Source organism: Gopherus flavomarginatus, chromosome 21 (assembly GCF_025201925.1).
Source record: "Gopherus flavomarginatus isolate rGopFla2 chromosome 21, rGopFla2.mat.asm, whole genome shotgun sequence".
Taxonomy (NCBI): Eukaryota; Metazoa; Chordata; order Testudines; family Testudinidae; genus Gopherus; species Gopherus flavomarginatus.
The window spans coordinates 23,176,654-23,204,386 of record NC_066637.1 but is presented as its reverse complement, the minus strand read 5'-3'; the positions used below and the strand labels follow the sequence as shown (position 1 = coordinate 23,204,386).

Here is a 27,733-nt window from a genome sequence, read left to right as displayed (position 1 = left end):
CCAGGGGTTGCGCCCCTGGCGCTTACGTTAGGGTACGCAGGGGTTGGGCCCCTGTCTCTAGGGTCTGGCCCCCAGGCGTTGGGCCCCTGGAGCTAGGGTTCGGGGACCGAGGGGTTGGGCCCCTTGAACTAGAGTTAGGGGACCCAGAGGTTGGTCCCCTGGAGCTAGAGTTAGGGCCCCCAGGGTTTGAGCCCCTGATGCTAGGGTTGAGGATCCAGGTTTTGGGCCCCTGGAGCTAGAGTAAGGGCCCCCAGGGGTTGGGCCCCTGAACCTAAGGTTAGGGGACCAAGGGGTTTGGCCCCTGGAGCTAGGGTTAGGGGACCTAGGGGTTGGGGCCGTGGAGCTTGGGTTATGACCCCAAGGGGTTCGGCCCCTGGAGCTAGGGTTAGGAGACCCAGGGGTTGGGCCCCTGGATCTTGGCTTAGGGCACTCAGGCATTAGGCCCCTGGAGCTAGGGTTAGGGCCCCCAGGGGTTTGGGCCTGCAGCTAGGGTTAGAGGAACTAGGGGTTGGGCCCATGGAACTAGGGTTAGGGCTCCCAGGGGTTACTCCTCTGGAGCTTGCGTTAGGGGACACAGGGGTTGGGCCCCTGGAGTTAGGGTTACGGACCCCAGGGGTTGGGCCCCTGGAGCTAGCGTTAGGGGACTCAGGGGTTCAGACCCTGGAGCTAGAGTTAGGGTCCCCAGGGGTTGACCCCTGGAGCTAGGGTTAGGGAACACAGGGATTTGGCCCCTGGAACCCTGTTTAGGGCCCCCAGGGGTTGGGCCCCTGGACCTAGAGTTAGGGCCCTCAGGAGTTGGGCCCCTGAAATTAGGGTTAGGGGACCCAGGGGTTGGGTCCCTGGAGCAAGGGTTTGGGCCTACAAGGGTTGGGCCCCCAGAGCTAGGGTTTGGGCCCCCAGGGTTTGGGCCCCTGGAGCTAGGGTTAAGGGACCCAGGGGTTGGGACCCTGGAACTGAAGTTAGGGGACCCAAGGGTTGGGCCCCTGGAGAAAGGATTAAGGCCCCCATGGGTTCGGCCCCTGGAGCAAGGGTTAGGGGACCCAGGGGTTGGTCCCCTGGAGCTAGATTTAGGGCCCCCTGGGGTTGGGCCCCTGGAGCTAGGGTTAGGGTTATCCAGGGGTTCGGCCCCTAGAGCTAGGGTTAGGGCCCCCAGGGTTTGCGCCCGTGGAGCTAGGGTTACGGCACCCAGGGGTTGGGTCCCTGGAGCTAGGGTTAGGGGACCCAGGGGTTTTGCCCCTGGATCTAGGATTACAGGACCCAGGGACTGGGCTCCTGGAGCTAGGTTTATAGCCCCCAGGGGTTGAGCCCCTGGAGCTAGGGTTAGAGGACCCAAGGGTTGGGCCCCTGGAGCTAGGTTTAGGGCCCTCAGGCATTAGGCCCCTGGAGCTAGGGTTAGGGCCAGCAGGGGTTGGGCCCCTGCAGCTAGGGTTAGAGGACCTAGGGGTTGGGCCCCTGGAGCTAGGGTTAGGGCCCCCAGGGGTTAGGCCCCTGGATGTTGGATTAGGGAACCCAGGGGTTGGACCCCTGGAGCTAGGCTTAGGGCCCCCAGGGGTTTCGCCCCTGGAGCTTGGGTTAGGGGACCCAGTGGTTAGGCCCCTGGAGCTACGGTTAGGGCCCCCAGGGTTTGAGTCCCTGGAGCTAGGGTTAGGAGACCCAGATGTTTGGCCCCTGGAGCTAGGATTTGGGGCCCCAGGGGTTGAGCCCCTGGAGCTTGGGTAAGGGGACCCAGGGGTTGAGACCCTGGAGCTAGAGTTAGGGCCCCCAGGGGTTGGGCCCCTGTAGCTAGGGTAAGGGGACCCAGGGGTTGGGCCCCTGGAGCTAGAGTTAGGGCCCCCAGGTGTGGGCTCCTGGAGCTAGGGTTAGGGCCCCAGTGATTGGGCCCCTGGAGCTAGGGTTACGGGACCCAGGTAATGGACACCTGGAGCTAGGTTTATGGGACCCAGGGGTTGTGCGCCTGGAGCTACGGTTACTGGACCCAGGGGTTGGGCCCCTGGATCTGGGGTTATGGCCCCCAGGGGTTGGGCCCCTGGAGCTAGGGTCAGGGGACCCAGGGGTTGGGCCCCTGGAGCTAGGGTTACAGACGCCAGGCGTTAGGCCCCTGGAGCTAGGGTTTGGGACCCCAGGGTTTAGGCCCCAGGAGCTAGGTTTAGGGGACTCAGGGGTTGGGCCCCTGGAGCTAGGGTTAGGGATCCCAGGGGTTGGGCCCCTGTAACTAAGGTTAGGGCCCCCTGGGGTTGGGCCCCTGTAGCAAAGGTTAGGGACCCCAGGGGTTGGGACCGTGAAGCTAGGGTTAAGGCCACCAGGGGCTGGGCCTCTTGAGCTAGGGTTAGGGCCCCCAGGGGTTGGGCCCCTGGAGCTAGGGTTAGAGCCCCCAGGGATTGGGCCCCGGTAGCTAACGTTAGGGCCCCCAGGGGTTGGGCCCCTGGAGCTAGGGTTAGGGCCCCCAGGGGTTGTGCCCGTGGACCTAGGGTTAGGGACACCAGGGGTTGGGCCCCTGAAACTAGGTTTAGGGGACCCAGGGGTTAGGCCCCTGGAGCTAGGGTTAGGGCCCCCAGGGGTTGGTCCCCTGGAGCTAGGGTTTGCGAAGCAGGGGTTGGATCCCTGGAACTAGGATTTGGGCCTACAGGGGTTGGGCCCCTGGAGCTAGGGTTAGGGCTCCCAGGGGTTGCGCCCCTGGCGCTTACGTTAGGGTACGCAGGGGTTGGGCCCCTGTCGCTAGGGTCTGGCCCCCAGGCGTTGGGCCCCTGGAGCTAGGGTTCGGGGACCGAGGGGTTGGGCCCCTTGAACTAGAGTTAGGGGACCCAGGGTTTGGGCCCCTGGAGATAGGGTTAGGGCCCCCATGGGTTGAGACCCTGGAGCTCGGATTAGGGGACCCAGAGGTTGGTCCCCTGGAGCTAGAGTTAGGGCCCCCAGGGTTTGAGCCCCTGATGCTAGGGTTGAGGATCCAGGTTTTGGGCCCCTGGAGCTAGAGTAAGGGCCCCCAGGGGTTGGGCCCCTGAACCTAAGGTTAGGGGACCAAGGGGTTTGGCCCCTGGAGCTAGGGTTAGGGGACCCAGGGGTTGGGGCCGTGGAGCTTGGGTTATGACCCCAAGGGGTTCGGCCCCTGGAGCTAGGGTTAGGAGACCCAGGGGTTGGGCCCCTGGATCTTGGCTTAGGGCACTCAGGCATTAGGCCCCTGGAGCTAGGGTTAGGGCCCCCAGGGGTTTGGGCCTGCAGCTAGGGTTAGAGGAACTAGGGGTTGGGCCCATGGAACTAGGGTTAGGGCCCCCAGGGGTTACTCCTCTGGAGCTTGCGTTAGGGGACACAGGGGTTGGGCCCCTGGAGTTAGGGTTACGGACCCCAGGGGTTGGGCCCCTGGAGCTAGCGTTAGGGGACTCAGGGGTTCAGACCCTGGAGCTAGAGTTAGGGTCCCCAGGGGTTGACCCCTGGAGCTAGGGTTAGGGAACACAGGGATTTGGCCCCTGGAACCCTGTTTAGGGCCCCCAGGGGTTGGGCCCCTGGACCTAGAGTTAGGGCCCTCAGGAGTTGGGCCCCTGAAATTAGGGTTAGGGGACCCAGGGGTTGGGTCCCTGGAGCAAGGGTTTGGGCCTACAAGGGTTGGGCCCCCAGAGCTAGGGTTTGGGCCCCCAGGTTTTGGGCCCCTGGAGCTAGGGTTAAGGGACCCAGGGGTTGGGACCCTGGAACTGAAGTTAGGGGACCCAAGGGTTGGGCCCCTGGAGAAAGGATTAAGGCCCCCATGGGTTCGGCCCCTGGAGCAAGGGTTAGGGGACACAGGGGTTGGTCCCCTGGAGCTAGATTTAGGGCCCCCTGGGGTTGGGCCCCTGGAGCTAGGGTTAGGGTTATCCAGGGGTTCGGCCCCTAGAGCTAGGGTTAGGGCCCCCAGGGTTTGCGCCCGTGGAGCTAGGGTTACGGCACCCAGGGGTTGGGTCCCTGGAGCTAGGGTTAGGGGACCCAGGGGTTCTGCCCCTGGATCTAGGATTACAGGACCCAGGGACTGGGCTCCTGGAGCTAGGTTTATAGCCCCCAGGGGTTGGGCCCCTGGAGCTAGGGTTAGAGGACCCAAGGGTTGGGCCCCTGGAGCTAGGTTTAGGGCCCTCAGGCATTAGGCCCCTGGAGCTAGGGTTAGGGCCAGCAGGGGTTGGGCCCCTGCAGCTAGGGTTAGAGGACCTAGGGGTTGGGCCCCTGGAGCTAGGGTTAGGGCCCCCCAGGGGTTAGGCCCCTGGATGTTGGATTAGGGAACCCAGGGGTTGGACCCCTGGAGCTAGGCTTAGGGCCCCCAGGGGTTTCGCCCCTGGAGCTCGGGTTAGGGGACCCAGTGGTTAGGCCCCTGGAGCTACGGTTAGGGCCCCCCAGGGTTTGAGTCCCTGGAGCTAGGGTTAGGAGACCCAGATGTTTGGCCCCTGGAGCTAGGATTTGGGGCCCCAGGGGTTGAGCCCCTGGAGCTTGGGTAAGGGGACCCAGGGGTTGAGACCCTGGAGCTAGAGTTAGGGCCCCCAGGGGTTGGGCCCCTGTAGCTAGGGTAAGGGGACCCAGGGGTTGGGCCCCTGGAGCTAGAGTTAGGGCCCCCAGGTGTGGGCTCCTGGAGCTAGGGTTAGGGCCCCAGTGATTGGGCCCCTGGAGCTAGGGTTACGGGACCCAGGTAATGGACACCTGGAGCTAGGTTTATGGGACCCAGGGGTTGTGCGCCTGGAGCTACGGTTACTGGACCCAGGGGTTGGGCCCCTGGATCTGGGGTTATGGCCCCCAGGGGTTGGGCCCCTGGAGCTAGGGTCAGGGGACCCAGGGGTTGGGCCCCTGGAGCTAGGGTTACAGACGCCAGGCGTTAGGCCCCTGGAGCTAGGGTTTGGGACCCCAGGTTTAGGCCCCAGGAGCTAGGTTTAGGGGACTCAGGGGTTGGGCCCCTGGAGCTAGGGTTAGGGATCCCAGGGGTTGGGCCCCTGTAACTAAGGTTAGGGCCCCCTGGGGTTGGGCCCCTGTAGCAAAGGTTAGGGACCCCAGGGGTTGGGACCGTGAAGCTAGGGTTAAGGCCACCAGGGGCTGGGCCTCTTGAGCTAGGGTTAGGGCCCCCAGGGGTTGGGCCCCTGGAGCTAGGGTTAGAGCCCCCAGGGATTGGGCCCCGGTAGCTAACGTTAGGGCCCCCAGGGGTTGGGCCCCTGGAGCTAGGGTTAGGGCCCCCAGGGGTTGTGCCCGTGGACCTAGGGTTAGGGACACCAGGGGTTGGGCCCCTGAAACTAGGTTTAGGGGACCCAGGGGTTAGGCCCCTGGAGCTAGGGTTAGGGCCCCCAGGGGTTGGTCCCCTGGAGCTAGGGTTTGCGAAGCAGGGGTTGGGTCCCTGGAACTAGGATTTGGGCCTACAGGGGTTGGGCCCCTGGAGCTAGGGTTAGGGCTCCCAGGGGTTGCGCCCCTGGCGCTTACGTTAGGGTACGCAGGGGTTGGGCCCCTGTCGCTATTGTCCGGCCCCCAGGCGTTGGGCCCCTGGAGCTAGGGTTCGGGGACCGAGGGGTTGGGCCCCTTGAACTAGAGTTAGGGGACCCAGGGTTTGGGCCCCTGGAGATAGGGTTAGGGCCCCCATGGGTTGAGACCCTGGAGCTCGGATTAGGGGACCCAGAGGTTGGTCCCCTGGAGCTAGAGTTAGGGCCCCCAGGGTTTGAGCCCCTGATGCTAGGGTTGAGGATCCAGGTTTTGGGCCCCTGGAGCTGGGGTTAGGGCCCCCAGGGGTTGGGCCCCTGAAACTTCGGTTAGGGGATCCAGGGGTTAGGCCCCTGGAGCTGTGGTTAGGGGACCCAGGGGTTGGGGCTGTGGAGCTTGGGTTATGACCCCAAGGGGTTCGGCCCCTGGAGCTAGGGTTAGGAGACCCAGGGGTTGGGCCCCTGGATCTTGGCTTAGGGCACTCAGGCATTAGGCCCCTGGAGCTAGGGTTAGGGCCCCCAGGTGGTTTGGGCCTGCAGCTAGGGTTAGAGGAACTAGGGGTTGGGCCAATGGAACTAGGGTTAGGGCCCCCAGGGGTTACTCCTCTGGAGCTTGCGTTAGGGGACACAGGGGTTGGGCCCCTGGAGCTAGGGTTAGGGCCCCCAGGGGTTTCGCCCCTGGAGCTAGGGTTAGGGGATCCAGGGATTGGGCCCCTGGAGCTAGGGTTAGAGGACCTAGGGGTTCGACCCCTGGAGCTAGGGTTAGGGCCCCAGGGGTGAGCCACTGGAGGTAGGTTAGGGGACTCAGGGGTTGGGCCCTTGGAGCTAGGGTTAGGTCTCTCAGGGGTTGGGCCCCTGGAGCTAGGGTTAGGGATCCCAGGGGTTGGGCCCCTGGAGCTAGGGTTAGGGGACCAAGCGCCTGGGCCCCTGGAGCTACAGTTATAGCTCACAGGGGTTGGGCCCCTGGAGCTAGGGTTAGGGGATCCAGGGGTTGGTCCCCTGGAGTTAGGGTTACGGACCCCAGGGGTTGGGCCCCTGGAGCTAGCGTTTGGGGGACTCAGGGGTTCAGACCCTGGAGCTAGAGTTACGGGTCCCCAGGGGTTGACCCCTGGAGCTAGGGTTAGGGAACACAGGGGTTTGGCCCCTGGAACCAGGTTTAGGGCCCCCAGGGGTTGGGCCCCTGGACCTAGAGTTAGGGCCCTCAGGAGTTGGGCCCCTGAAATTAGGGTTAGGGGACCCAGGGGTTGGGGTCCCTGGAGCAAGGGTTTGGGCCTACAAGGGTTGGGCCCCCAGAGCTAGGGTTTGGGCCCCCAGGGTTTGGGCCTCTGGAGCTAGGGTTAAGGGACCCAGGGGTTGGGACCCTGGAACTGAAGTTAGGGGACCCAAGGGTTGGGCCCCTGGAGAAAGGATTAAGGCCCCAATGGGTTCGGCCCCTGGAGCAAGGGTTAGGGGACCCAGGGGTTGGTCCCCTGGAGCTAGATTTAGGGCCCCCTGGGGTTGGGCCCCTGGAGCTAGGGTTAGGGTTATCCAGGGGTTCGGCCCCTAGAGCTAGGGTTAGGGCCCCCAGGGTTGCGCCCGTGGAGCTAGGGTTACAGCACCCAGGGGTTGGGTCCCTGGAGCTAGGGTTAGGGGACCCAGGGGTTTTGCCCCTGGATCTAGGATTACAGGACCCAGGGACTGGGCTCCTGGAGCTAGGTTTATAGCCCCCAGGGGTTGGGCCCGTGGAGCTAGGGTTAGAGGACCCAAGGGTTGGGCCCCTGGAGCTAGGTTTAGGGCTCTCAGGCATTAGGCCCCTGGAGCTAGGGTTAGGGCCAGCAGGGGTTGGGCCCCTGCAGCTAGGGTTAGAGGACCTAGGGGTTGGGCCCCCTGGAGCTAGGCTTAGGGCCCCCAGGGGTTTTTCGCCCCTGGAGCTCGGGTTAGGGGACCCAGTGGTTTAGGCCCCTGGAGCTACGATTAGGGCCCCCAGGGTTTTGGGTCCCTGGAGCTACGGTTAGGAGACCCAGATGTTTGGCCCCTGGAGCTAGGATTTGGGGCCCCAGGGGTGAGCCCCTGGAGCTTGGGTAAGGGGACCCAGGGGTTGAGGACCCTGGAGCTAGAGTTAGGGCCCCCAGGGGTTGGGACCCTGTAGCTAGGGTAAGGGGACCCAGGGGTTGGGCCCCTGGGGCTAGGGTTAGGGGACCCATGGATTGGGCCCCTGGAGCTAGAATTAGGGCCCCCAGGTGTGGGCTCCTGGAGCTAGGGTTAGGGCCCCAGTGATTGGGACCCTGGAGCTAGGGTTACGGGACCCAGGTAATGGACACCTGGAGCTAGGTTTATCGGACCTAGGGGTTGTGCGCCTGGAGCTACGGTTACGGGACCCAGGGGTTGGGCCCCTGGATCTGGGGTTATGGCCCCCAGGGGTTGGGCCCCTGGAGCTAGGGTTAGGGGACCCAGGGGTTGGGCCCCTGGAGCTAGGGTTACGGCCGCCAGGCGTAGGCCCCTGGAGCTAGGGTTAGGACCCCTAGGGGTTGGACACCTGGAGCTTGGGATTGAGGTCCTAGGGGTTGGGCCCATGGAGCTAGGGTTTGGGACCCCAGGGTTTAGGCCCCAGGAGCTAGGTTTAGGGGACTCAGGGGTTGGGCCCCTGGAGCTAGAGTTAGGAATCCCAGGGGTTGGGCCCCTGTAACTAAGGTTAGGGTCCCCAGGGGTTGGGCCCCTGTAGCAAAGGTTAGGGACCCCAGGGGTTGGGACCGTGAAGCTAGGGTTAAGGCCACCAGGGGCTGGGCCTCTTGAGCTAGGGTTAGGGCCCCCAGGGGTTGGGCCCCTGGAGCTAGGGTTAGAGCCCCCAGGGATTGGGCCCCGGTAGCTAACGTTAGGGCCCCCAGGGGTTGGGCCCCTGGAGCTAGGGTTAGGGCCCCCAGGGGTTGTGCCCGTGGACCTAATGTTAGGGACACCAGGGGTTGGGCCCCTGAAACTAGGGTTAGGGGACCCAGGGGTTAGGCCCCTGGAGCTAGGGTTAGGGCCCCCCAGGGGTTGGTCCCCTGGAGCTAGGGTTTGCGTAAGCAGGGGTTGGGTCCCTGGAGCTAGGGAATTTGAGCCTACAGGGGTTGGGCCCCTGGAGCTAGGGTTAGGGCTCCCAGGGGTTTGCGCCCCTGGCGCTTACGTTAGGGTACGCAGGGGTTGGGCCCCTGTCGCTAGGGTCCGGCCCCCAGGCGTTGGGCCCCTGGAGCTAGGGTTCGGGGACCGAGGGGTTGGGCCCCTTGAACTAGAGTTAGGGGACCCAGGGTTTGGGCCCCTGGAGATAGGGTTAGGGCCCCCATGGGTTGAGACCCTGGAGCTCGGATTAGGGGACCCAGAGGTTGGTCCCCTGGAGCTAGAGTTAGGGCCCCCAGGGTTTGAGCCCCTGATGCTAGGGTTGAGGATCCAGGTTTTGGGCCCCTGGAGCTAGAGTAAGGGCCCCCAGGGGTTGGGCCCCTGAACCTAAGGTTAGGGGACCAAGGGGTTTGGCCCCTGGAGCTAGGGTTAGGGGACCCAGGGGTTGGGGCTGTGGAGCTTGGGTTATGACCCCAAGGGGTTCGGCCCCTGGAGCTAGGGTTAGGAGACCCAGGGGTTGGGCCCCTGGATCTTGGCTTAGGGCACTCAGGCATTAGGCCCCTGGAGCTAGGGTTAGGGCCCCCAGGGGTTTGGGCCTGCAGCTAGGGTTAGAGGAACTAGGGGTTGGGCCAATGGAACTAGGGTTAGGGCCCCCAGGGGTTACTCCTCTGGAGCTTGCGTTAGGGGACACAGGGGTTGGGCCCCTGGAGCTAGGGTTAGGGCCCCCAGGGGTTTCGCCCCTGGAGCTAGGGTTAGGGGATCCAGGGATTGGGCCCCTGGAGCTAGGGTTAGAGGACCTAGGGGTTCGACCCCTGGAGCTAGGGTTAGGGCCCCAGGGGTGAGCCACTGGAGGTAGGTTAGGGGACTCAGGGGTTGGGCCCTTGGAGCTAGGGTTAGGTCTCTCAGGGGTTGGGCCCCTGGAGCTAGGGTTAGGGATCCCAGGGGTTGGGCCCCTGGAGCTAGGGTTAGGGGACCAAGCGCCTGGGCCCCTGGAGCTACAGTTATAGCTCACAGGGGTTGGGCCCCTGGAGCTAGGGTTAGGGGATCCAGGGGTTGGTCCCCTGGAGTTAGGGTTACGGACCCCAGGGGTTGGGCCCCTGGAGCTAGCGTTTGGGGACTCAGGGGTTCAGACCCTGGAGCTAGAGTTACGGTCCCCAGGGGTTGACCCCTGGAGCTAGGGTTAGGGAACACAGGGGTTTGGCCCCTGGAACCAGGTTTAGGGCCCCCAGGGGTTGGGCCCCTGGACCTAGAGTTAGGGCCCTCAGGAGTTGGGCCCCTGAAATTAGGGTTAGGGGACCCAGGGGTTGGGTCCCTGGAGCAAGGGTTTGGGCCTACAAGGGTTGGGCCCCCAGAGCTAGGGTTTGGGCCCCCAGGGTTTGGGCCTCTGGAGCTAGGGTTAAGGGACCCAGGGGTTGGGACCCTGGAACTGAAGTTAGGGGACCCAAGGGTTGGGCCCCTGGAGAAAGGATTAAGGCCCCAATGGGTTCGGCCCCTGGAGCAAGGGTTAGGGGACCCAGGGGTTGGTCCCCTGGAGCTAGATTTAGGGCCCCCTGGGGTTGGGCCCCTGGAGCTAGGGTTAGGGTTATCCAGGGGTTCGGCCCCTAGAGCTAGGGTTACAGCACCCAGGGGTTGGGTCCCTGGAGCTAGGGTTAGGGGACCCAGGGGTTTTGCCCCTGGATCTAGGATTACAGGACCCAGGGACTGGGCTCCTGGAGCTAGGTTTATAGCCCCCAGGGGTTGGGCCCGTGGAGCTAGGGTTAGAGGACCCAAGGGTTGGGCCCCTGGAGCTAGGTTTAGGGCTCTCAGGCATTAGGCCCCTGGAGCTAGGGTTAGGGCCAGCAGGGGTTGGGCCCCTGCAGCTAGGGTTAGAGGACCTAGGGGTTGGGCCCCTGGAGCTAGGCTTAGGGCCCCCAGGGGTTTCGCCCCTGGAGCTCGGGTTAGGGGACCCAGTGGTTAGGCCCCTGGAGCTACGATTAGGGCCCCCAGGGTTTGGGTCCCTGGAGCTACGGTTAGGAGACCCAGATGTTTGGCCCCTGGAGCTAGGATTTGGGGCCCCAGGGGTTGAGCCCCTGGAGCTTGGGTAAGGGGACCCAGGGGTTGAGACCCTGGAGCTAGAGTTAGGGCCCCCAGGGGTTGGGACCCTGTAGCTAGGGTAAGGGGACCCAGGGGTTGGGCCCCTGGGGCTAGGGTTAGGGGACCCATGGATTGGGCCCCTGGAGCTAGAATTAGGGCCCCCAGGTGTGGGCTCCTGGAGCTAGGGTTAGGGCCCCAGTGATTGGGACCCTGGAGCTAGGGTTACGGGACCCAGGTAATGGACACCTGGAGCTAGGTTTATCGGACCTAGGGGTTGTGCGCCTGGAGCTAGGGTTACGGGACCCAGGGGTTGGGCCCCTGGATCTGGGGTTATGGCCCCCAGGGGTTGGGCCCCTGGAGCTAGGGTTAGGGGACCCAGGGGCTGAGTCCCTGGAGCTAGGGTTAGGGCCCCCAGGGGATGGGCCCCTGGAGCTAGGGTAAGGGGACCCAGTGGTTGTGCGCCTGGAGCTAGGGTTAGGGCCACCAGGCGTTAGGCCCCTGGAGCTAGGGTTAGGGCACCCAGGGGTTGGGCCCCTGGAGCTAGGGTTAGGACCCCTAGGAGTTGGACCCCTGGAGCTAGGGATTGAGGTCCTAGGGGTTGGGCCCATGGAGCTAGGGTTTGAGACCCCAGGGTTTAGGCCCCATGAGCTAGGGTTAGGGCCCCCAGGGGTTCGGACCGTGAAGCTAGGGTTAAGGCCACCAGGAGTTGGGCCTCTTGAGCTAGGGTTAGGGCCCCCAGGGGTTGGGCCCCTGGAGCTAGGGTTAGAGCCCCCAGGGATTGGGCCCCGGTAGCTAACGTTAGGGCCCCCAGGGGTTGGGCCCCTGGAGCTAGGGTTAGGGCCCCCAGGGGTTGTGCCCGTGGACCTAATGTTAGGGACACCAGGGGTTGGGCCCCTGAAACTAGGGTTAGGGGACCCAGGGGTTAGGCCCCTGGAGCTAGGGTTAGGGCCCCCAGGGGTTGGTCCCCTGGAGCTAGGGTTTGCGTAGCAGGGGTTGGGTCCCTGGAGCTAGGATTTGAGCCTACAGGGGTTGGGCCCCTGGAGCTAGGGTTAGGGCTCCCAGGGGTTGCGCCCCTGGCGCTTACGTTAGGGTACGCAGGGGTTGGGCCCCTGTCGCTAGGGTCCGGCCCCCAGGCGTTGGGCCCCTGGAGCTAGGGTTCGGGGACCGAGGGGTTGGGCCCCTTGAACTAGAGTTAGGGGACCCAGGGTTTGGGCCCCTGGAGATAGGGTTAGGGCCCCCATGGGTTGAGACCCTGGAGCTCGGATTAGGGGACCCAGAGGTTGGTCCCCTGGAGCTAGAGTTAGGGCCCCCAGGGTTTGAGCCCCTGATGCTAGGGTTGAGGATCCAGGTTTTGGGCCCCTGGAGCTAGAGTAAGGGCCCCCAGGGGTTGGGCCCCTGAACCTAAGGTTAGGGGACCAAGGGGTTTGGCCCCTGGAGCTAGGGTTAGGGGACCCAGGGGTTGGGGCCGTGGAGCTTGGGTTACGGCCTCCAGGGGTTAGGCGCCTGGAGCTAGTGTTAGGGGACTCAGGGTTTGGCCCCTGGTGCTAGGGTGCGAGCCCCCAGTGGTTGGGCCCCTGTAGCTAAGGTTAGGGCCCCATGGGTTGGGCCCCTTGAGCTAGGGTTAGGGGACCCAAGGGTTGGGCCTCTGGATCTAGGGTTAGGGGACACAAGGGTTGGGCCCCTAGAGCTAGGGTTAGGGGACCGAGGCGTTGGACCCCTGGAGCTAGGGTTAAGGGACCCAGGGTTCGGGCCCCTGGAGCTACAGTTAGGGGATACAAGGGTTGGGCCCCTGGAGTTAGGGTTATAGACCCCAGAGGTTAGGCCCCTAGAGCTAGGGTTAGAGGACCCAGGGACTGGGCCCCTGGAGCTAGGTCTATTGCCCCCAGGGGTTGGGCCCTTGGAGCTAGGGTTAGAGGACCCAGGGGTTGGACCCCTGGAGCTAGGTTTAGGGCCCTCAGGCATTAGGCCCCTGGAGCTAGGGTTAGGGCCAGCAGGGGTTGGGCCCCTGCAGCTAGGGATAGAGGACCTAGGGTTTGGGCCCCTGGAGCTAGGGTTAGGGCCCCCAGGGGTTAGGCTCCTGGATCTAGGGTTAGGGAACCCAGGGTTTGGACCCCTGGAGCTAGGTATAGGGCCCCCAGGGGTGTCGCCCCTGGAGCTCGGGTTAGGGGACACAGTGGTTGGGCCCATGGAGCTACGGTTAGGGCCCCCATGGTTTCGGTCCCAAGAACTAGGGTTAGGGGACCCAGGTGTTGGGCCCCTGGAGCTAGGGTTAAGGCCCCCAGGGGTTGGGCCCCTGGAGCTAGGGTTAGGGGACCCAGGGGTTGGGCCCCTGGAGCTAGGGTTAGGGCCACCAGGCGTTAGGCCCCTGGAGCTAGGGTTAGGATCCCTAGGGGTTGGACCCCTGGAGCTAGGGTTTGAGGTCCTAGGGGTTGGGCCCATGGAGCTAGGGTTTGGGACCCCAGGGTTTAGACCCCATGAGCTAGGGTTAGGGCCCCCAGGGTTTGGGACCGGGAAGCTAGGGTTAAGACCACCAGGGGTTGGGCCTCTTGAGCTAGGGTTAGGGCCCCCAGGGGTTGGGCCCCTAGAGCTAGGGTTAGGGATCCCAGGAGTTGGGCCCCTGTAGCCAACCTTAGACCCCTTAGGGGTTGGGCCCCTGGAGCTAGGGTTAAGGCCCCGAGGGGTTGGGCCCCTGGAGCTAGGGTTAGGGGACCCAGGGGTTGGGCCCCTGGAGCTAGGGTTAAGGCCACTAGGCGTTAGGCCCCTGGAGCTAGGGTTACGACCCCTAGGGGTTGGACCCCTGGAGCTAGGAATTGAGGTCCTAGGGGTTGGGCCCATGGAGCTAGGGTTTGGGACCCCAGGGTTTAGGCCCCATGAGCTAGGGTTAGGGATCCCAGGAGCTGGGCCCTTGTAGCTAAGGTTAGACCCCCCAGGGATTGGGCCCCTGCAGCTAGGATTAGGGCCCCCAGGGGTTGGGCCCCTGGACCTAGGGTTAGGGCCCCCAGGGGTTAGACTCCTGAAATTAGGGTTAGGGGACCCAGGGGTTCGTCCCCTGGAGCTTGGGTTAGGTCCCCCAGGGGTTGGGCCCCTGGAGCTAGGGTTAGCGTAGCAGGGGTTGGGTCCCTGGAGCTAGGATTTGGGCCTACAGGGGTTTGGCCCCTGTCGCTAGGGTTCGGGCCCCCAGGGGTTGGGCCCCTGGAGCTAGGGTTCGGGGACCGAGGGGTTGGGCCCTTTGAACTAGAGTTAGGGGACCCAGGGCTTGGGCCCCTGGAGCTAGAGTTAGGGCCCCCAGGGGTTGAGCCCCTGGTGCTAGGGTTCGGGATCCAGGTTTTGGGCCCCTGGAGCTAGGGTTAGGGCCCCCAGGGGTTGGGCCCCTGGAGCTAAGGTTAGGGGACCCAGGTGTTGGGCCCTTGGAGCTAGGGTTAGGGCCCCCAGGGGTTGGGCCCCTGGAGCTAAGGTAAGGGGACCCAGGGGTTGGGCCCCTGGAGCTAGGGTTAGGGGACCCAGGGGTTGGGGCCGTGGAGCTTGGGTTATGGCCCCGAGGGGTTAAGCGCCTGGAGCTAGTGTTAGGGGACTCAGGCGTTGGCCCCTGGTGCTAGGGTTCGAGACCCCAGTGGTTGGGCCCCTGTAGCTAAGGTTAGGTCCCCAGGGATTGGGCCCCTGGAGCTAGGGTTAGGGGACCCAAGGGTTGGGCCTCTGGAGCTAGGGTTGGGGGATACAGGGGTTGCGCCCCTAGAGCTAGGGTTAGGGGACCCAGGCGTTAGGCTCCTGGAGCTAGGGTTAGGGGTCCCAGGAGTTGGGCCCCAGAAGCAAGAGTTAGGGCCCCAAGGGGTTTGGCCCCTGGAGATAGGGTTAAGTCCCCCAGGGGTTGGGCCCCTGGAGCGACGGTTAGGGCCCCGATGGGTTTGGCCCCTGCTGTTAGGGTTAGGAGACCCAGGGGTTGGGACCCTAGAGGTAGAGTTAGGGGACCCAGGGGTTGGGCACCTGGAGCTAGAGTTAGAGGACCCAGGAGTTGGGCCCCTGAAGCAAGAGTTAGGGACCCAAGGGGTTGGGCCCCTGGAGCTAGGGTTAGGTTCCCCAGGGGTTGAGCCCCTGGAGCTAGGGTTAGGGCCCCGATGAGTTGGGCCCCTGAAGTTAGGGATAGGGGACCCAGGGGTTGGGCCCCTGAAGTTAGGGTTAGTTGACCCAGGGGTTGGACCCCTGGAGCTAGGGTTAGGGGACCCAGGGGTTAGGCCCCAGGAGCCAGGGTCAGGGCCCCCAGGGATTGGGCCCCTGGAGCTAGGGTTAGGGCCCCCAGGCATTGAGCTCCTCGAGCTAGGGTTAGGGGACCCAGGGGTTGGGCCCCTGGAGCTAGAGTTAGGGCCCCCAGGGGTTGGGACCCTGGAGCTAGGGTTACGGGACCCAGGGTTTCGGCCCCTGGAGTTAGGGTTACGGGACACAGGGATTGGGCCCCTGGATTTATTGTTAGGACCCCAGTGTTTGGGCCCCTGGAGTTAGGGTTAGAGGAACCAGGGCTTGGGCCCCTGAAGCTAAGGTTAGGGCCCCAAGGGGTTAGGCCCCTGGAGCTAGGGTTAGGGGACCAGGTGTTGAGCCCCTCGAGCTAGGGTTAGGGCCCCCAGGGGTTGGGACCGTGAAGCTAGGGTTAAGGCCTCCAGGGGTTGGGCCTTTGGAGCTAGGGTTAGGGGACATAGGGGTTGGGCCTCTGGAGCTATAGTTAGGGCCCCAAGGGGTTGGGCCCTGGGAGCTAGGGTTAGGGCCCCCAGGGGTCGAGCCCCTGGAGCCTGGGTTAGGGGACCCAGAGGTTGGGCCCCTGGAGCTATGGTTAGTTTACCCAGGGGTTGGGCCCCTGAAGCAAGAGTTAGGGCCCCCAAGGGTTGGGCCCCTGGAGCTAGGGTTAGGGTCCCCAGGGGCTGGGGCCCTGGAGCTAAGGTGAGGGGACCCAAGGATTGGGCCCCTGAAGCAAGAGTTAGGGCCCCCAGGGGTTGGACCTCTGGAGCTAGGGTTAGGGTCCTGAAGGGTTGAGCCCCTGGAGTTAGGGTTAGGGGACCCAGGTTTTGGGCCCCTGGAGCTAGAGTTAGGGCTCCCAGGGGTTGGGCTCCTGGAGATAGGGTTAGAGGACCCAGGAGTTTGTACCCTGGAGCTAGGGTTAGGGCCCCCAGAGGTTGCGCTTCTGGAGCTAGGGTTAGGGTTCCCAGGTTTAGGGCCCCTGAAGCTAGGGTTAGGGCCCCCAGGGGTTGAGGCGCTGAAGCTAGGGTTAGGGGACCCAGAAGTTGGGCCCCTGGAGCTAGTGTTAGGGTCCCCAGGGGTTGGGCCCCTGGAGCTAGAGTTAGGGCACCAAGGGTTGGGCCCCTGGAGTTAGGATAGGGGATGCAGGGGTTGCACCCCTGGAGCTAGGGTTATGACCCCCAGGGGTTGGGCCCCTGGAGCTAAGGTTAGCGGACCTAGGGGTTGAGCCCCTGGAGCTAGGGTAAGGACTCCCAGGGGTTAGGCCCCTGGAGCTAGGTTTAGGGGAACCAGTGTTTGGCCCCCTGGAGCTAGAGTTAGGGCCCTCAGGGGTTTCACCCCTGGAGCTAGGGTTACGGGACCCAGGGATTGGGCTCCTGGAGCTATGGTTAGCGTACCAGGGGTTGGGTCCCTGGAGCTAGGGTTTGGGCTACAGGGGTTGTGCCCTTGGAGATAGGGTTAGGGCCCCCAGGAGTTGAGCCCCTGGCGCTGACGTTAGGGGACCCAGGGGTTGGGCGCCTGTCGCTAGGGTTCGGGCTCTCAGGGGTTGGGCCCCTGGAACTAGGGTTCGGGGACCGAGGGGTTGGGCCCCTGGAACTAGAGTTAGGGGACCCAGGGGTTGGGCACCTGGAGATAGGGTTAGGGCCCCCATGGGTTGGGCCCCTGGAGCTAGGGTTAGGGGACCCAGGGGTTGGTCCCCTCGAGCTAGAGTTAGGGCCCCCAGGGGTTGGGCCCCTGGAGCTAGGGTTGGGGGACCCAGGGGTTGGGCCTCTGTAGCTAAGGTTAGGGCCCCCAGGGGTTAGGACCCTGCAGCTAGTGTAAGGGGACACAGGGGCTGGGCCCCTGGAGCCAGGGTTAGGGGACCCAGTTGTTGGGCCCCTGGAGCTAGGGTTAGGGGACCCAGGGTTTGGGCCCCTGGAGCTAGCATTAGAGACCCCAGTGGTGGGGCAGCTTAAGCAAGGGTTAGGGCTTCCAGGGGCTGGGCCCCTGGAGCTATGGTTAGGGGACCCAGGGGTTCGGCCCCTGAAGCAAGAGTTAGGACCCCATGGGTTGGGCCCCTGGAGTTAGGGTTAGGGACCCCAGGGGTTGGGGCCCTGGAGCTAGGGATAGGGGACCCAGGGGTTTGGACCCTGGAGCTAGAGTTAGGGGATCCAGGGGATGGACCCCTGGAGCTACGGTTAGGGATCCCAGGGGTTTGGCACCTAGAGGTAGGGTTAGGGGACCCAGGGTTTGGGCCCCTGGAGCTAGAGTTTGGGCCCCCAGGGGTTGAGACCCTGGAGCTAGTGTTAGGGGATCCAGGGGTTTGACCCCTGGAGCTAGGGTTAGGGCCCCCAGTGGTTGGGCCCCTGGAGCTAGGTTTAGGGGACCCAGGGATTGGGCCCCTGGAGCTAGAATTAGGGCCCCTAGGTTTTGGGTCCTTGGAGCTAGGGTTAGGGGACCCAGGGGTTTGGCCGCTTGAACTCGGGTGAGGGCCCCCAGGGATTGAGACCCTGGAGGTAAGGTAGGGGACCCAAGGTTTGTGTCCCTGGAGCTAGGGTTAGTGCCCTCAAGGGTTCGGCCCAGGAGCTAGGGTTAGGGGACCCAAGGGTTGGGCCTCTGGAGCTAGGGTTAGAGCACCCAGTGGTTGGGCCCCTGGAGCTAGGGTTAGGGGACACAGGGGTTGGGCCCCTGGAGCTAGGGTTAGGGGACCCAGGCTTTGGGCCCCTGGAGCTAGAGTTAGGTCCCCCAGGGGATGGGCACCTTGGAGCTAGGGTTAGAGTCCCCAGGGGTTGAGCCCCTGGAGCTAGGGTTAGAACCACCAAGGGTTGGGCCCCTGGAGCTATTGTTGGGGGACCCAGGGGTTGGGGTCTTGGAGCTAGGGTTTTGGCCCCCAGGGGTTGAGCCCCTGGAGCTACGGTAAGGGGACCCAGTGGTTGTGCGCCCGGAGCTAGGGTTAGGGGACCCATGGGTTCCGCCCTTTGAGCTAAGTTAAGAGCCCCCAGGGGTTGGGCCTCTTGAGCTAGGGTCAGGGGACCCAGGGTTTGGCCCCTGGAGCTAGGGTTAGGGCCCCCGCGGGTTGGGCCCCTGGAACTAAGGTCAGCGGACCCAGGGCTTGGGCCCCTGGAGCTAGTTATAGAGCCCCCAGTTGTTGGACCCCTGAAGCAAGGGTTCGATGACCCAGGGGTTGGGCCCCTGGAGCTAGGGTTAGGGGACCCAGGGCTTGGGCCCCTGGAGCTAGGGTTAGGGAACCCAGGGCTTGGGCCCCTGGAGCTATTGTTGGGGGACCCAGGGGTTGGGGTCTTGGAGCTAGGGTTAGGGCCCCCACGGGTTGGGCCCCTGGAACTAAGGTTAGCGGACCCAGGGCTTGGGCCCCTGGAGCTAGTTATAGAGCCCCCAGCTAGGGTTCAGACCCCCGGGGTTCGGCCCCTGGAGCTAGGGTTAGGGGACCCAGGAAAATGTCCCCTGGAGCTAGTGTTAGGGCCCCCAGGGTTTGGACCCCTGGAGCTTGGGTTAGGAGACCCAAGGGTTGGGCCCCTGGAGCTAGGGTGAGGGCCCCCGGGCGTTCGGCCCCTGGAGATAGGGTTAGGGCCCGCAGGAGTTGGGCCCCTGGAACTAGGTATAGGGGAACCAGCGGTTGGGCCCCTGGAGCTAAGGTTATGACCCCCAGGGGTTCAGACTCTGGAGCTAGAGTTAGGGCCCCCAGGGTTTATGCCCCAGTAGCTAGGGTTAGAGGACCCAGGGGTTGTGCCCCTGGAGCTAGGGTTAGCTCCTCCAGGGTTTGGGCCCCTGGAGTTAGAGTTAGGAGAACCAGGGGTTGGGCCCCTGGAGCTAGGGATAGGGCACCCAGGGCTTGGGCCCCTGGAGCTAGGATACGGGGACTCAGGGCTTGGGCCCCTGGACCAAGGGTTAGGTCCCCTGGAGGTTCGGCCCCTAGGGCTAGGGTAAGGGCCCCCAGGGGTTCGGCACCTGGAGCTTGGGTTAGGGGACCCAGGAGTTGGGCCCCTGGAGCTAGAGTTAGGGCCCCCGGGGGTTCGGCCCCTGGAGCTAGGGTTAGGGCCCCCAGGGGTTGGGCCCCTGGAGCTAGGGTGAGGGGACCCAGGGGTTGGGCTCCTGGACCTAAGGTTAGGGCGCTCAGCGGTTGGGACCCTGGAGCTACGGTTACTGGACCCAGGGATTTGGCCTCTTCAGCTAAGGTTAGGGCTTCCAGGGGTTGGGCCCCTGGAGCTAGGGTTAGGGGACCCAGGGGTTGGGTCCCCCGAGCTAGGGTTGGGGCCTCCAGGGGTTGGACCCCTGGAGTTAGGGTTAGGGGACCCAGGGGTTGGGCCCTTGGAGCTAGGGTTAGGGCCCCGAGGGGTTGGGCCCCTGGAGCAAGGGTTAGGGCCCCCAGGGGTTGGGCCCCTGGAGCTACGGTTAGGAGACCCAAGGGTTGGGCCCCTGGATCTAGGCTTACGGACCCCAGGGGTTGAGCCGCTGGAGCAAGGGTTAGGGGACCCAGGGGTTGGGTCCCTAGAGCTTTGGTTAGGGCCCTCAGTGTCTGGGCCCCTGGAGCTAGGGTTAGGGGACCCAGGGGTTGGGTCCCATGAGCTAGGGTTAGGGCCCTCAGGATATAGGGCCCTGGAGCTAGGGTTAGGGACTGCAGGGGTTGGGCCCCTGGAGCAAGGGTTAGGGGACCCAGGGTTTGAGCCCCTGGAGCTATGGTTACGGCCCCCAGGGGTTGAGCCCCTGCAGCTAGGGTTAGGGGACCTAGGGTTCGGACCCCTGGAGCTCGGTTACGGCCCCCAGGTGTTCGGCCCCTGGAGCTAGGGTTAGGGCCCCCAGGGGTTGAGCCCCTGGAGCTAGGGTTAGGGGACCCAGGGGTTCGGTCCCTAGAGCTAGGATAAGAGCCCCCAGGGGCTGGGCCAGTGGGGTTAAGATTAAGGACCCAGGGGTTGGTCCCATTAAGCTAGAGTTAGGACCCCCAGGATCTGGGACCCTGGAGCTAGGGTTAGTCGACCAGGGGTTGAGCCCCTGGAGCTAGGGTTAGGGCCCCCAAGGGTTGGGCCCCTGGAGCTATTGTTGGGGGACCCAGGGGCTGGGTCCCTGGAGCTAGGGTAAGGGGACCCAGTGGTTGTGCGCCTGGAGCTAGGGTTAGGGGATCCAGGATTTCAGCCCCTGGAGCTAAGGTAAGAGCCCCCAGGGGTTGGGCCTCTGGAGCTTGGGTTAGGGGACCCAGGGGTTGGGCCCCTGGAGCTAGGGTTAGGGAACCCAGGGGTTGGCCCCTGGAGCAAGGGTTAAGGCCCCCAGGGGTTGGGCCCCTGGAGCTAGAGTTAGGGCCACTAGGCGTTAGGCCCCTGGAGCTAGGGTTAGGGCCCCCAGGGGTTGAGCCCCTGGAGCTAGGGTAAGGGGACCCAGGGTTTGGGTCCCTAGAGCTTTGGTTAGGGCCCTCAGTGTCTGGGCCCCTGGAGCTAGGGTTAGGGGACCCAGGGGTTGGGTCCCATGAGCTAGGGTTAGGGCCCCCAGGATATAGGGCCCTGGAGCTAGGGTTAGGAACTGCAGGGGCTGGGCCCCTGGAGCAAGGGTTAGGGGACCCAGGGTTTGGGCCCCTAGAGCTATGGTTACGGCCCCCAGGGGTTGAGCCCCTGCAGCTAGGGTTAGGGGACCCAGGGTTTGGGCCCCTGGAGCTCGGTTACGGCCCCCAGGTGTTCGGCCCCTGGAGCTAGGGTTAGGGCCCCCAGTGGTTGAGCCCCTGGAGCTAGGGTTAGGGGACCCAGGGGTTCGGCCCCTAGAGCTAGGATAAGAGCCCCCAGGGGTTGGGCCAGTGAGGTTAAGATTGGGGACCCAGGGGTTGGTCCCATGAAGCTAGGGTTAGGGCCCCCAGGATCTGGGACCCTGGAGCTAGGGTTAGGGGACCAGGGGTTGAGCCCCTGGAGCTAGGGTTAGGGCCCCCAAAGTTTGGGCCCCTGGAGCTATTGTTGGGGGACCCAGGGGCTGGGTCCCTGGAGCTAGGGTTAGGGCCCCCAGGGGTTGAGCCCCTGGAGCTAGGGTAAGGGGACCGAGTGGTTGTGCGCCTGGAGCTAGGGTTAGGGGATCCAGGATTTCAGCCCCTGGAGCTAAGGTAAGAACCCCCAGGGGTTGGGCCTCTGGAGCTTCGGTTAGGGGACCCAGGGGTTGGACCCCTGGAGCTAGGGTTACGGAACCCAGGGGTTGGCCCCTGGAGCTAGGGTTAAGGCCCCCAGGTGTTGGGCCCCTGGAGCTAGGGTTAGGGGACCCAGGGGTTGGGCCCCTGGAGCTAGGGTTAGGGCCACCAGGCGTTAGGCCCCTGGAGCTAGGGTTAGGGGACCCAGGGGTTGGGTCCCATGAGCTAGGCTTAGGGCCCCCAAGATATAGGGCCCTGGAGTTAGGGTTAGGGACTGCAGGGTTTGGGCCCCTTTAGCAAGGGTTAGGGGACCCAGGGTTTGGGCCCCTGGAGCTATGGTTATGGCCCCCAGGGGTTGAGCCCCTGCAGCTAGGGTTAGGGGACCCAGGGTTTGGGCCCCTGGAGCTCGGTTACGTCCCCCAGGTGTTCGGCCCCTGGAGCTAGGGTTAGCGCCCCCAGGGGTTGAGCCCATGGAGCTAGGGTTAGGGGACCCAGGGGTTCGGCCCCTAGAGCTAGGATAAGAGCCCCGAGGGGTTGGGCCAGTGGGGTTAGGATTGGGGACCCAGGGGTTGGTCCCATGAAGCTAGGGTTGGGGCCCCCAGGATCTGGGACCCTGGAGCTAGGGTTAGGGGACCCAGGGGTTTGGCCTCTTCAGCTAAGGTTAGGGCTTCCAGGGGTTGGGCCCCTGGAGCTAGGGTTAGGGGACCCAGGGTTGGGTCCCCCGAGCTAGGGTTGGGGCCTCCAGGGGTTGGACCCCTGGAGTTAGGGTTAGGGGACCCAGGGGTTGGGCCCTTGGAGCTAGGGTTAGGGCCCCGAGGGGTTGGGCCCCTGGAGCTATTGTTCGGGGACCCAGGGGCTGGGTCCCTGGAGCTAGGGTTAGGGCCCCCAGGGGTTGAGCCCCTGGAGCTAGGGTAAGGGGACCGAGTGGTTGTGCGCCTGGAGCTAGGGTTAGGGGATCCAGGATTTCAGCCTCTGTAGCTAAGGTAAGAGCCCCCAGGGGTTGGGCCTCTGGAGCTTGGGTTAGGGGACCCAGGGGTTGGGCCCCTGGAGCTAGGGTTAGGGAACCCAGGGGTTGGCCCCTGGAGCTAGGGTTAAGGCCCCCAGGGGTTGGGTCCCTGGAGCTAGGGTTAGGGGGTCCAGGGGTTGAGCCGCTGGAGCAAGGGTTAGGGGACCTAGGGGTTGGGTCCCTAGAGCTTTGGTTAGGGCCCTCAGTGTCTGGGCCCCTGGAGCTAGGGTTAGGGGACCCAGGGGTTGGGTCCCACGAGCTAGGGTTAGGGCCCCCAGGATATAGGGCCCTGGAGCTAGGGTTAGGGAGTGCAGGGGTTGGGCCCCTGGAGCAAGGGTTAGGGGACCCAGGGTTTGGGCCCCTGGAGCTATGGTTACGGCCCCCAGGGGTTGAGCCCCTGCAGCTAGGGTTAGGGGACCCAGGGTTTGGGCCCCTGGAGCTCGGTTACGGCCCCCAGGTGTTCGGCCCCTGGAGCTAGGGTCAGGGCCCCCAGGGGTTGAGCCCCTGGAGCTAGGGTTAGGGGACCCAGGGGTTCGGCCCCTAGAGCTAGGATAAGAGCCCCCAGGGGTTGGGCCAGTGGGGTTAAGATTGGGGACCCAGGGGTTGGTCCCATGAAGCTAGGGTTAGGGCCCCCAGGATCTGGGACCCTGGAGCTAGGGTTAGGGGACCAGGGGTTGAGCCCCTGGAGCTAGGGTTAGGGCCCCCAAGGGTTGGGCCCCTGGAGCTATTGTTGGGGGACCCAGGGGCTGGGTCCCTGGAGCTAGGGTTAGGGCCCCCAGGGGTTGAGCCCCTGGAGCTAGGGTAAGGGGACCCAGTGGTTGTGTGCCTGGAGCTAGGGTTAGGGGATCCAGGATTTCAGTCCCTGGAGCTAAGGTAAGAGCTCCCAGGGGTTGGGCCCCTGGAACTAGGGTTACGGAACCCAGGGGTTGGCCCCTGGAGCTAGGGTTAAGGCCCCCAGGGGTTGGGCCCCTGGAGCTAGGATTAGGGGACCCAGGGGTTGGGCCCCTGGAGCTAGGGTTAGGGCCACCAGGCGTTAGGCCCCTGGAGCTAGGGTTAGGGGACCCAGGGGTTGGGTCCCATGAGCTAGGGTTAGGGCTCCCAGGATATAGGGCCCTGGAGCAAGGGTTAGGGGACCCAGGGTTTGGGCCCCTGGAGCTATGGTTACGGCCCCCAGGGGTTGAGCCCCTGCAGCTAGGGTTAGGGGACCCAGGGTTTGGGCCCCTGGAGCTCGGTTACGTCCCCCAGGTGTTTGGCCCCTGGAGCTAGGGTTAGGGCCCCCAGGGGTTGAGCCCCTGGAGCTAGGGTTAGGGGACCCGGGGGTTCGGCCCCTAGAGCTAGGATAAGAGCCTCCAGGGGTTGGGCCAGTGGGGTTAAGATTGGATACCCAGGGGTTGGGTCCCATGAAGCTAGGGTTAGGGCCCCCAGGTGTTGGACCCCTGGAGCTAGGGTTAGGGGACCCAGGGGTTGGGTCCCATGAAGCTACGGTTAGGGCCCCGAGGATCTGGGACCCTGAAGCTAGGGTTAGGGGACCAGGGGTTGAGCCCCTGGAGCTAGGGTAATTGCCTCCAAGGGTTGGGCCCCTGGAGCTATTGTTCGGGGACCCAGGGGCTGAGTCCCTGGAGCTAGGGTTAGGGCCCCCAGGGGTTGAGCCCCTGGAGCTAGGGTAAGGGGACCCAGTGGTTGTGCGCCTGGAGCTAGGGTTAGGGCCACCAGGCGTTAGGCCCCTGGAGCTAGGGTTAGGGCACCCAGGGGTTGGGCCCCTGGAGCTAGGGTTAGGACCCCTAGGAGTTGGACCCCTGGAGCTAGGGATTGAGGTCCTAGGGGTTGGGCCCATGGAGCTAGGGTTTGAGACCCCAGGGTTTAGGCCCCATGAGCTAGGGTTAGGGCCCCCAGGGGTTCGGACCGTGAAGCTAGGGTTAAGGCCACCAGGAGTTGGGCCTCTTGAGCTAGGGTTAGGGCCCCCAGGGGTTGGGCCTCTGAAGCTAGGGTTAGGGGACATAGGGGTTGGGCCCCTGGAGCTAGAGTTTGGGCCCCAAGGGGTTTGGCCCCTGGAGCTAGGATTAGGGCCCCCCAGGGGTTTGGCCCCTGGACCTAGGGTTAGGGCCCCCAGGGGTTAGGCCCCTGAAACTAGGGTTAGGGGACCCAGGGGTTGAGCCCCTGGAGGTAGGGCTAGCGTAGCAGGGGTTGGGTCCCTGGAGCTAGGATTTGGGCCTACAGGGGTTTGGCCCCTGTCGCTAGGGTTCGGGCCCCCAGGAGTTGGGCCCCTGGAGCTAGGGTTCGGGGACCGAGGGGTTGGGCCCTTTGAACTAGAGTTAGGGGACCCAGGGCTTGGGCCCCTGGAGATAGGGTTAGGGCCCCCATGGGTTGTGCCCCTTGAGCTCGGATTAGGGGACCCAGGGGATGGTCCCCTGGAGCTAGAGTTAGGGCCCCCAGGGGTTTAGCCCCTGGTGCTAGGGTTCGGGATCCAGGTTTTGGGCCCCTGGAGCTAGGGTTAGGGCCCCCAGGGGTTGGGCCCCTGGAGCTAAGGTTAGGGGACCCAGGGGTTGGGCCCCTGGAGCTAGGATTAGGGGACCCAGGGGTTGGGGCCGTGGAGCTTGGGTTATGGCCCCGAGGGGTTAAGCGCCTGGAGCTAGTGTTAGGGGACTCAGGCGTTGGCCCCTGGTGCTAGGGTTCGAGCCCCCAGTGGTTGAGCCCCTGTAGCTAAGGTTAGGTCCCCAGGGGTTGAGCCCCTGGAGCTAGGGTTAGGGGACCCAAGGATTGGGCCTCTGGAGCTAGGGTTAGGGGACACAGGGGTTGGGCCCCTAGAGCTAGGGTTAGGGGACCCAGGCGTTGGGTCCCTGGAGCTAGGGTTAAGGGACCCAGGTTTCGGGCCCCTGGAGCTAGAGTTAGGGGATACAAGGGTTGGGCCCCTGGAGCTAGGGTTAAAGAGTCCAGGGGTTAGGCCCCTTTAGCTAGGGTTAGAGGACCCAGGGGCTGGGCCCCTGGAGCTGGGGTTAGGGCCCCAGGGGTTGAGCCCCTGGAGCTAGGGCTAGGGGACCCAGGGTTGGGGCCCCTGGAGCTGGAGTTAGGGGACCCAGGAGTTGGGCCCCTGAAGCAAGAGTTAGGGCCCCAAGGGGTTGGGCCCCTGGAGATAGGGTTAAGTCCCCCAGGGGTTGAGCCCCTGGAGCTAGGGTTAGGGCCCCGATGGGTTGGGCCCCTGAAGTTAGGGTTAGGGGACCCAGGGGTTGGGCCCCTGAAGTTAGGGTTAGTTGACCCAGGGGTTGGACCCCTGGAGCTAGGGTTAGGGGACCCAGGGGTTAGGCCCCAGGAGCTAGGGTCAGGGCCCCCAGGGATTGGACCCCTGTAGCTAGGGTTAGGGGAACCAGGGCTTGGGCCCCTGAAGCTAAGGTTAGGGCCCCAAGGGGTTGGGCCCCTGAAGCTAGGGTTAGGGGACACAGGGGTTCGGCCCCTGGAGTTAGGGTTACGGGACCCAGGGGTTGGGCCACTGGAGTTAGGGTTCGGGCCCCCAGGGGTTGGGCCCCTTTAGCTAAGGTTAGGGGTTAGGCCTCTGGAACTAGGGTTAGGGGACATAGGGGTTGGGCCCCTGGAGCTAGAATTAGGGCCCCAAGGGGTTGGGCCCCTGGAGCTAGGGTTAGGGCCCCCAGGGTCTGGGCCACTGAAGCTAAGGTGAGGGGACCCAGGGGTTGGGCCCCTGAAGCAAGAGTTAGGGCCCCCAGGGGTTGGGCCCCTGGAGCTAGGGTTAGGGTCCCGAAGGGTTGGGCCCCTGGAGTTAGGGTTAGGGGACCCAGAGGTTGGTCCCCTGGAGCTAGGGTTAGGGCTACCAGGGTTGGGCCCTTGGAGCTAGGGTTCGGTTACCCAGGGGTTGGGCCTCTGGAGCCAGCGTTAGGGCCTCCAGGGGTTGGGTCCCTGGAGCTAGGGTTTGGGGACCCAGGGGTTGGGCCCCTGGAGCTAGGGTAGGACCCCCAGGGGTTGGGCCCCTGGAGTTAAGTTTCGAGCACCCAGGGGTTGAGCCCCTGGAGCTAGGGTTAGGGGCTCCAGGGGTTGGGGCCCTGGAGCTAGTCTTAGGGCCGCCAGGGGTTGGGCCCCTGGAGATAGGGTTTGGGGTCCCAGGGGTTGGGCCCCTGGAGCTAGGGTTAGGGCCCCCAGGAGTTCGGCCCCTGGAACTAGGGTTAGGGCCCCCAGGTTTTGGGTCCCTGGAGCTAGGGTTAGGGGACCCAGGGGTTCGGCCCTGGAGCTAGGGTTAGGACCCCTAGGGGTTGGGACCCTGGAGCTATTGTTAGGGGACCCAGGGGTTCGTCCCCTGAAGCTAAGGTTAGGGCCCCCAGGGGTTGGGCCGCTGAAGCTAGGGTTATTGCCCCCAGGGGTTGGGCCCCTGGAGCTAGTGTTAGGGGAGCCAGGGGTTGGGCACCTGGAGCTAGGTTTAGGGCCCCCAGAGGTTGGGCCCCTGGAGCTAGGGTTAGAGGACCCAGGGGTTGGGCCCCTGGAGCTAGGGTTAGGGCCCCCAGGGGTTGGGCCCCTAGAGCTATGGTTAGGGGTCTCAGGGTTTCAGCCCCTGAAGCTTAGGTTAGGGCCCCTAGGGGTTGGGCTCCTGGAGCTACGGTTAGGGCCCCCAGGGGTTGGGCCCGAGGACTAGGGTTAGGGGACCCAGGGTTTGGGCCACTGGAGCTAGGGTTAGGGGACCGAGGGGCTGGGCCCCTGGAGCTAGGGTTATGGGACCCAGGGGTTGGGCCCCTGGAGCTAGGTTTAAGACCCCCAGGGGTTGGGCCCCTGGAGCTAGGTTTATGGGACCCACAGGTTGGGCCCCTGGAGCTAGGGTTAGGGCCCCTAGGGGTTGGGCTCATGAAACTAGGGTTAGGGGACCTATGGGTTGGGCCCCTGGAGCTAAAGTTAAGGGACCCAGGGATTGAGCCCCTGGAGCTAGGATTAGGTCCCCCAGGGGTTGGGCCCCTGGAGCTAGGGTTAGGGCCCCCAGGGCTTGGGCAACTGGAGCTAGGGTTAGGGGACCCAGGGGTTGAGCCCCTGGAGCTAGGGTGAGGGCCCCGAGGGGTTGGGCGCCTAGAGCTAGGGTTAAGGGACCCAGAGGTTGGGCCCCTGGAGCTAGGGTTAGGGCCCCCAGGGATTGGTACCCTGGAGCTAGGGTTAGGGCCTCCATCGGTTGGTCCCCTGGAGCTAGGGTTAGGGGACCCAGGGGTTAGACCCCTGGAGCTAGGGTTAGGGTCCCCAGGGGTTGAGCCGCTGGAACTAGGGTTAGGGGACCCAGGGGTTGGGCCCCTGGAGCTAAGGTTAGAGAACCCAGGGGTTGGGCCCCTGGAGCTATTGTTAGGGCTCCCAGGGGTTGGGCCCCTGGCGCTAGGATTACGGGACCCAGCGGTTGGCTGTAGACTGCAGGCATGTGGAGAAATGCCAGGATTCCCACCTGTGAACACAACACAGACAGGTGCACGTTCCTAGTCCTTCATTGCTATATTGGAATCATAGATTTTATGGCCAGAAAGGACTATTAGGTCATCTAGTCTGACTTCCTGTATAACACAGGTCATAGAATTTCATCCAGTTACTGCTGTACTGAGCTGAATACCTTTTGTTGGACTAAATCCTCCCCGAGATAGGCATCCACTGTGACTTGAAGACTTCAAGAAATGGAGAAACCTCCACTTCCTTTGTTAGTTTGTTAACCTTTGCACCAGCCTTACTGAGCCATTCCTAGTGGCTAGTACCAGCTGCAGGGCCAGGGGCAGAGTTAAGGTTGCATTTTAGGGGTAGTGTGTATATTAACTCTTCTTTTTCTGGGTTTCAGAGGTTTAAGTTTAGCCACCACCCACCTAGTGGAAAGGCATGCAGCAGAACTGGGCAACCTGT

The 27,733-nt window shown here is 64.2% G+C and overlaps 1 long non-coding RNA gene across 2 annotated transcripts in view; it reads left to right on the top strand.

Annotated features, from left to right (window-relative positions):
* Positions 1 to 26,043, top strand: part of LOC127038613 (uncharacterized) — a 37,764-nt gene extending 11,721 nt beyond the window's left edge. Inside the window, exons 2-3 of one of the 2 annotated variants that reach the window (XR_007770736.1) lie at positions 21,650 to 21,687; positions 26,024 to 26,043. This is a non-coding gene — a long non-coding RNA (uncharacterized LOC127038613). Of the gene's footprint in view, positions 1 to 19,068; positions 19,107 to 21,649; positions 21,688 to 26,023 lie in introns of both variants that reach the window. The other variant, XR_007770735.1, reaches the window with a different exon arrangement.
* The last annotated feature ends 1,690 nt before the right edge of the window (positions 26,044 to 27,733 follow it).